The sequence below is a fragment of the Eretmochelys imbricata genome, chromosome 1 (genome assembly GCF_965152235.1).
Source record: "Eretmochelys imbricata isolate rEreImb1 chromosome 1, rEreImb1.hap1, whole genome shotgun sequence".
Taxonomy (NCBI): Eukaryota; Metazoa; Chordata; order Testudines; family Cheloniidae; genus Eretmochelys; species Eretmochelys imbricata.
Window position 1 is genome coordinate 83,374,531 of NC_135572.1, and position 9,146 is coordinate 83,383,676.

Consider the following 9,146-nt stretch of genomic DNA (forward strand, 5'->3'; position numbering starts at 1 on the left):
TGCACATAGGAAATACCTTTCCAATAAAAATCAACCTTTTAAACAGATAAAAGTGAGTTGATAACATTGTCTCTTCAGGGAAGGATGGCAGGTGTCTCTATTTCAGCTAGCATTTGATTAAATGTTTTTATTTGGTCCTAGTTTGTGTTTTAATTTATTTTTGTTTATTTATTGAAATGAAAGTGCCTGACCCACTGTGGTAGATGCAATAAGAAATTAGTGAAATAATAATGACATGCTTGTATATAACATAAGAATAATTATCATGATAAATATTCATACTACGAGTCATTAATACTAAGTGATAATGCAAACATGCTAATCTTTAGCAGAGATTAGGGTGGTTTGAGATGCAGAAGGAGGAATAGGAACATAGATTTAGGGGAGGGGAGGGAGAACTACAAGGAAACCATAGGGCAAATCATATTCCATTTTTACTCTTCACTAAAACCAAACAAATGTTGCCCTCAGACGGAATTTGACTTGATTAAGTAGGGTCCCATTCTCTTTGTTCTTGTGCAGAGGAGTCACAGGAATTCTTCCATGGGTGGTGGTATTGGGAGGGCCCGTGTTCTCCACCCTATCCCCCACAGAAGAAGTAGGAAATTCCACCCAGTTAACCTAAAAATCCCCTGAGATCTCTGCAGATCTCAAGTGGATTCATAAGCGATAAGGGCATACGTTTTTGTGGGTAAAAAACTCACTTCTTCAGATGCTTGGAGTGAAAATTACAGGTACAGGCATAAATATATATTGGCACATGAAGAGAAGGGAGTTACCTTACAAGAGGAGAACCAATGCTGAAGGCCAATTCAGTCAGGGTGGATGTGGTCCACTCCCAATAATTGATGAGGAGGTGTCAGTACCAAGACAGGGAAAATTGCTTTTGTAGTGAGCCAGCCAGTCCCTATTCAAGCCCAAATTGATGGTGTTAAGTTTGCAAATGAATTCTAGCTCTGCAGCTTCTCTTTGAAGTCTGTTTTTGAAGTTTTTTTGTTGAAGAATGGCTACTTTTAAATCTGTTATTTAGTGTCCAGGGAGATTAAAGTGTGCTCCTACTGCCTTTTGTATGTTACCCTCCTGATGTCTGATTTGTGTCCATTTATCCTTTTACATAGAGACTGTCTGTTTTGGCCAATGTACATGACAGAGGGGCATTGCTGGCACATGATGGAATATATCACATTAGTAGATTTTCAGGTGAATGAGCGTCAGATGGTTTGGTTGGGTCCTATGATGGTGTTGCTAGAGTAGATATGGGGACAGAGAAGGCAACAGGATTTGTTCCAGGGATTGGTTCTTGGGTTAGGGTTTCTGTGGTGTGGTGTATAGTTGCTGGTGAGTATTTGCTTCAGGTTGTGGGGCTGTCTGTAAGCAAAGATTGGCCTGCCTCCCAAGGCCTGCGTGAGTGGGGCATCGTTTTCCAGGATAGATTGTAGATTGTTGATGATGCACTGGAGAGGTTTTAGCTGGGGGCTGTACGTGATGGCCAGTGGTGTTCTGTTATTTCCCTCGTTGGGCCTGTGCTGTAGTAGGTGACTTCTGGGTACCCGTCTCTCTCTGTCAATCTGTTTCCTCACTTTCCCAGGTGGGTATTGTAGTTTTAAGAATGCTTGATAGAGATCTTGTAGGCGTTGGTCTCTGTCTGAGGGGTTGGAGCAAATGCGGTTGTATCTTAGGGCTTGGCTGTAGACAATGGATTATGTGACATGTCCTGGATGGAAACTGGAGGCATGTAGGTAAGTATAGCGGTCAATAGGTTTCCGGTATAGGGTGGCGTTTATGTGACCATCACCTATTTGCACCGTAGTGTCCAGGAAGTGGATCTCTTGTGTGGACTGGTCCAGGCTGAGGTTGATGGTGGGGTGGAAACTGTTGAAATCCAGGTGGAATTCTTCAAGGGCCTCCTTCCTGTGGGTGTCATCAGTGTAGCGTAGGTCGGGGGGGGGGGATGCTAGGGGATGAGAGCTGAGGAAGCGTTGTTCTAAGTCAGCCGTAAAAATGTTGGTATGCTGTGGGGCCATGCGGGTACCCATAGCAGTGGTACTGACTCGAAGGTTGTCCCCAAATCTGAAATGGTTGTGGGTGAGGACAAAGTCACAAAGCTCAGCCACCAGGTGTGCCGTGGTAACATACAAAAGGCAGTAGGAGAATATTTCAATCTCCCTGGACTCTCAAGAACAGATTTAAAAGTAGCCACTCTTCAACAAAAAAAACTTCAAAAACAGACTTCAAAGAGAAGCTGCAGAGCTAGAATTCATTTGCAAACTTAACACCATCAATTTGGGCTTGAATAGGAACTGGCTGGCTCGCTACAAAAGCAAATTTCCCTGTCTTGGTATTGACACCTCCTCATCAATTATTGGGAGTGGACCACATCCACCCTGACTGAATTGGCCTTCAGCATTGGTTCTCCACTTGTAAGATAATCCCCTTCTCTTCATGTGCCAATATATATTTATGCCTGTACCTGTAATTTTCACTCCAAGACTCTGAAGAAGTGGGTTATTTACCCATGAAAGCTTATGCCCAAATAAATCTGTTAGTCTTTAAGGTGCCACTGGACTCCTCATTGTTCTTGTGGATACAGACTAACATGGCTACCCCTCTGATAAGAGATAAGGGGCATTTGTGCAATGCTTTTGCCTCTGCTCAGCTGTGTTAGCCTCCTAGCTGCCCATGAATGGGGGATCTGCAGAGCAATGGGGTAGGGTGACCAGGTGTCCCGATTTTCTAGGGACAGCCCCGATATTTGGGGCTTTGTCTTATATAGGTGCCTATTACCCCTCACCCCATCCCAATTTTTCACACTTGGTGTCTGGTCACCCTAGATGGGGGAAGCAGCACAGACGGATAAAGCCTGGGGCTATAGACAGAATTTGCATTGCGTTGCAGAAATGCATGTATCCGATTTAGTAATTTGTGATAGTCTCTTTCACAGGTAATTTGTTTGGCAGGGGGAATTGGGAGGAGTCCAGCTGTCTCCCCAGTCCCAATTCCTCCTGTCCCCTCCTTTTCCATGTCTGTGAAGGCAGAACTTCCTCTTCCATGGACACAGGTACACAGGTGAGCAGAAAGCCCAAAGTCAGGACTTCAGAATTTATCTTTGTCTTCATAAACATGTCATCTAGTGTTGCCAACTCTTGTGATTTGGTCATTGGTTTTACACTCTTTGCTGTTTTTCTTAGAGGCCTAGCTCCTGTGATCAAATTATTACCTGTGAGTATCAGCTTCCTTTTAAAAACAAAAGTACATTTCTAGCCTTTATGGCTATGGAAAAAAGCTTGAAAATATGAACTCTAAATGTTGGATTACCAACAAGCAAATAAAAAGACCCATGAGTGCATTACATTTAAAATCTTATAAATATAGTAGAAAGAGGGCCTGAGACATAAGGCCTTGTATCAAAGGTCTGGTATGAGGCCTGAGGCCTGGACTAAATTAAGGGCCAAAGCTTTGCTGCTATAAAGCAAAGTTAAGTTGTGAGCAAGAGGCAGGCCCTGTTCACAGAATCTGGAAAGAACAGGGCTGATATTGCAGAAACACATATTCCTAAATAGTGCGAGGTACAAGAATATATATGCAAACACATTCCAAAAAGGTGGTACCAGAACACCTCGTTACTAGCACATTTCCCCAAAGATATCAGGAACATGCTGACCCATCTTAAAGATAAGGTCAGGATGACAGCATGATGGATAGAGATGTTTTGATTAAACCAACAGGCACAAGGCAATGGGTGGCACCTAGATACGTCAGAGGGGCAATATGTTACTTGTTTGTATCAGTATATAAAGAGGTGTGTCTTTGGCCACCTGAGGGGATAGTGGAAAGTCCTGCCACTAACTGAGCTGTGTCCATTGTCACAGGCATACATGCACTGAGTGTACCTGTAGCAAGTATAAGGCACCAATACCATGCTTTGTCGACAATAAACCTGACTAAGGTCTTTTGCTACGAACCGAGTCTGTGGTTATTGGGCATTCGATCGCAGACTACTGTACAAGCTATCTGACCAGAGTCAGTACAGCATGCAGAAAGAACATACGCAGCAAACATCTGACCACAATAAGAACATGTCATGATTTTGAGGGGCCTAACTCATGAGTTTATAATACTTGGGGTTGGCAACACAGTGTAAGTATTGGTGCGTTTCACCCAGTGCTGCAAGAAAAAAAATGTAGGGAAACAAATGCAAATTGGCTTACATTTTATGACCTTCTTTAGATATTTTGATTCTATCCTTGTGATGTATGTTCATTTTTCTTGCTATAAATAAGATTTTAATCTTAAAAGTAATAAAAGGTACAGGATTATGAGTGAAATCAATGGGACTATGTGTGGGTGTGAGAGCTCAATCTAGCCCTACAAGTGGAGGGGCAAGGAGTTGGTTCCCTTTATTCATATCTGGTTTTGTGCGTGTGTCAAAGCCTGCCCTAGAAGTAGATGTTGCATTAAAAGAAGGAGTGGATGTAAGATCCTTATTTATTTGGGGGAAAGGAAATTCCAGAAATAATTACAAGCGATGGGGCAAATTCTGCCGTTATTTCACAGACAAATAGTTCCACTGAAGAAAATGGATCTACTCATGGAATAGGGTGACCAGACATTCCGATTTTATCAGGACTGTCCTGATATTAGGGGCTTTGTCTTCTATAGGACTCTTACCCTCCCCTCCCATCCTGATTTTTGACCCTTGCTATCTGGTCACCCTATCCTGGAATAAGGTAATACTCAGTGTGAGTCAAGGTGGCAAAATCTGCCCCTATTTTCTTCTTTTTCAGGTAGAGTACTTATAGGTTTCAGAGTGGTAGCCATGTTAGTCTGTATCAGCAAAAAGACTGAGGAGTCCTTGTGGCACCTTAGAGACTAACAAATTTATTTGGGCATAAGCTTTCGTGGGCTTTCATCAGATGCATGCAGTGGAAAATACAGTAGGAAGATATATATAGATATAGAGCTATACAGAGAACATGAATAAATGGACACAAATCAGACGTCAAGAACTATAACATTCAAAAACCTTCGGAGAACACTTCAATCTCTTTGGTCACTCGATTACAGACCTAAAAGTCGCAATTCTTCAAAAAACAAAACAAAACTTCAAAAATAGACTCCAACGAGAAACTGTAGAACTAGAATTAATTTGAAAACTGGACAACATTAAATTAGGCTTGAATAAAGACTGGGAGTGGATGGGTCATTGCACAAACTGAAAACTATTTCCCCATGCTAATTTTTCCCCCTACTGTTACTCACACCTTCTTGTCAGCTGTTTGAAATGGGCCATCCTGATGATCACTACAAATGTTTTTTTTCTCCTGCTGATAATAGTCCACCTTAATTGATTAGTCTCATTAGAGTTGGTATGGCAACACCCATTTTTTCACGTTCTCTGTGTGTGTGTATATATATATATATATATATATATATATATATATATATATCTTCCTACTGTATTTTCCACTGCTTTCATCTGATGAAGTGGGTTTTGGCCCACGAAAGCTTATGCCCAAATAAATTTGTTAGTCTCTAAGGTGCCACAAGTACTCCTCATTCATCTTGCTTATAGTTTTTCTTGGTGTAATAGGCAATACAACACAGAAGAAGGCCAGCTTCTGATACCATTATTCATGCAGAATAATGGTTTAGGCCTTGATCCTACAAAGACTAACTTCACTTCAATAAACTACTCGCATGCTTATGTATTGTAGGTTTGGGGCCTTACTCTGCAAGTAATGCGATTACTGGACTATTGGTGGAGTAAGGTGCTGTTCACTGTATGAGCATCAGAATCCAGCCCAGAGAATGTAGGGTTATCATGAAATAATCATGCTCTTAGGGACAGATCCTTAATTGGTGTAAAGTGTCAGAGCTCCACGGAAGTCAATAAAGCTTTGACAATTTTCAGCAGCTGAAGGTCTGCCCCTTGGGATTTACTGAGCACCATACAAAGCACCATGACACTCAAAAAAACTTCTGCAAAAGTTAGTAAGAACATGTGCATTTTTCTGAGCTACAGAAAGGTGAAGTTAGCAGCACAGAATCTTAACGAGACAGTTGCACCGCGTTGTGTGGTTCACCTCACTTATTCGGCAGGTCTCAAATGTCTATCAGCCAATCAGAATGCTCCATCTAACCAAACCGATTTATAATAAAAAGCCAACCCTAATTGAATTTCTTCATTAAGAACACCATCAAACAGATACAGAACACCTTCTACCACCTTGTTTAAATTACATTCATTTTTTGGATTAATTATTAAAAGAAAATTTTAAAAAAATCATAAAATCTTAAGTGCTATTAAAAATTGATTAGGAATGCACTCTTTCATTGACCCAGTTTGTATTTTTTCTATTTTTTTTTCATCAAAGCTAATACATTTGAGTAGATGTCTCAGACAGAGGTTTGTAATCATTTGGTCATCAGTCAGTTAATCACAGCTTCATAAATATTGATCTCAGATTACATTTATTTTTCATTCCTGAAAGAGAGTTTTCTATCAATTTACACTCACTCACATACATTGTGGTTTATGGGGAAATTATTTTTAAAAGTTCTATTAAAATTAATTTGAGTAGCTAGCCAGGGATGCAGACACACTGCCCTGTGCCACCTTTTGGCAGATTTATTGCCCAATCCTGAGAGGTGCTTGCCCACCACTCCGATTGATCAGGTTCAGAAATCGAAGCCTATAACCTGGCTCATCCTGTTTCATGGGAAATGCAGGCTGCTCTCATCACAATTCTCAGGTGAAAGAAGTTATCAGAGAACACCTTTAGAGGCCGAGCCTGCCACCCTGAGTCATGTGAATAATCCCACCGCTTGCATATGTAATATTTGCATGTGTAAGGAATACTCACGTAAGTAAGGAGTCAGGCCCTAAATTCACAGCTGGTAGTTGAGCTATTTTGTTATTTCATCCATTGATTATACTTCAATAAGGAGAAGAGATATTTTAGCATAAAGTGTGAAACAGCCAGCTGATAGCACATCCTGCTGGTTCTTAGTGATAGTGCAACACAAGCAATTGTATTTAAATCAGCTCACACATTGTTGATTAACCCTTTCTCCTCTTTTTTGGTTTTCATTTAATTTAATAAACCTTAAAAGAGATTGGACTGAAACCAGCTGAAGGACATAGCACGGAACTGATCGGAGGTTTACACTCATCAGCCTGGACTCTTATCTGTCCCTTCTGTTGCAGAGCACATGTTTTGTTTCAGGCTGGTGAGGATACAGCTACTGTTCCAGCCCCAAACCTATGGGGGAGGATGTGAGATCCCTTATTCAGTATGTTTGGCTCCTCTCTCCTCTCTAGTTGGATGTCTTTCTAAAAGACCTGCTTTAGGAATTTAGGGAAGTTCTATGGCCTGTGTTATACAGGAGGTCAGACTAGACCATCACAGTGGTCCCTTCTGGCCTTCATTCCTATTAGTCTATATGAATCTAAAAGCATGTGATACTGCCAAATCATGATTCCATGAAATCTGACTTGAACAGTCAATTCACACTTGGGCGTGCAGTGACTATATCTTCTGCATCTCTGAAAAATACCTAGGCTTACCTACATTACCTGAAATAAAGATTAGTTACCCCCTGTTTACATTAAGACATATTTATTCTGACACAAACCTCTGTCCAGAAAAACTAAGATACAGTTTCAAATTGTCTGCAACCATATGTCCTTGAGCCCCTCTCACCTTTAATGTAAAGTTGAGTCATATAGACCCACAACAGCATTTCATACTTTCACTGGGACTGGTGGGTGTAATACAGAGAATGAATCATTTTCTGATTAATATTTGTGTTTCTAAGATTTAAAGATACTGTTCCAGGTCTTTGGATCCAAATTAATTTTCAGAGTCTTAATCCCCAAACCATATAACCGATTCACATACCGTGCATTTTACCCAAATGTCTCTAGGGAACTTCCTCATCTCAGCATAACTGCAATCCTGATATTTTAAAACAGAAAGTGGAAGAGCACTGCTACAGTAGAGCTCAGACTTGTTTTTTTCCTAAACACCCACCGTGAGTACGGCTTAATCTCAAACGGTGCTAGTCCCTCAGTGCTGTCTCAAGAAAGGAGTCCTGTAATGGTTAGGTCTGATGTATTAGAGACAGTATGTGCAAGGGGTATCACTGTGTGTGAGAGAGAGTGTGTGAAGCATCAGAGACCATATACTCAGAGAGTATCAGTATTGCCTATATGGGAGTGTGTGTGGGTGGGAGGCGGGGGTGGGGAAGCATCAGAGATCAACTGAAAGCATCCCTCCTCCTACCAGGCAGACTTAGAATTGGATTCTGTGCCTTGGTTCCATCTAATCTGAGGGTGAGAAAAATCCCCTCCAACTAAGAAGAATACTAAGGACATCTGGTATGTTTATTGAGTTCATTGCGCCTGACTGAGAAAAGTGAACCAGCTGTCTGTCCATCCTGGGTTTCGATTGGCGTTAATTAAAAAAAAAAAGCAGAGGTATATTCACTTTTGCTCTAAAATGAGTAGCCTTGCCTGTGTACATGTATTTTCTGGCAGACAAAAGACTAAGCAGACAAGCTGTGCAGCAATGGAGAGACTTATTCAAACGATGCCTCCAGTTCTCCTGGGCTTTCTGTTACAGGCACCTGCAAAACAGCCCAGCTGGAGTTTTCACACTGAAGTATTGTGTCGATAACTCAGCCATTTGTGGAAGCTGACCGATGACCTTCTGCAGCTCTGAGACTTCAACCTTTAGTTGAATATTAAACTGTTAGTTTAGGTTATATGACGACACATTAAACATTTGAAGGGTTACACTTATTTTAATTCACTGTCCTTTATATACGATATTATAAACTTTACTGCAGTAACCTTTAACTATGTAGAATGTATTCATTTTCTACTTTTGTAATTCATGAAGCAAATGTGTCCATGCCTGCGCATGGATTGTATTGGCCTGATTTAATATCAATTTCTGCAGCTTTCTGAAGAGTTTTACAGTTGATTTCATAATAAAAATGTAAAAGGGTTTTGTCCGAATACATCCTCACCCTCAGCTCAGAGTCAGAAACCTCTGGTAAGCAGTGACCATTGGGGTTGCAGAACCAAGCCTTCGGCCTGAAGATATATAAGGAGCTAGGGACCCAAATTAATTCCAGTTCCC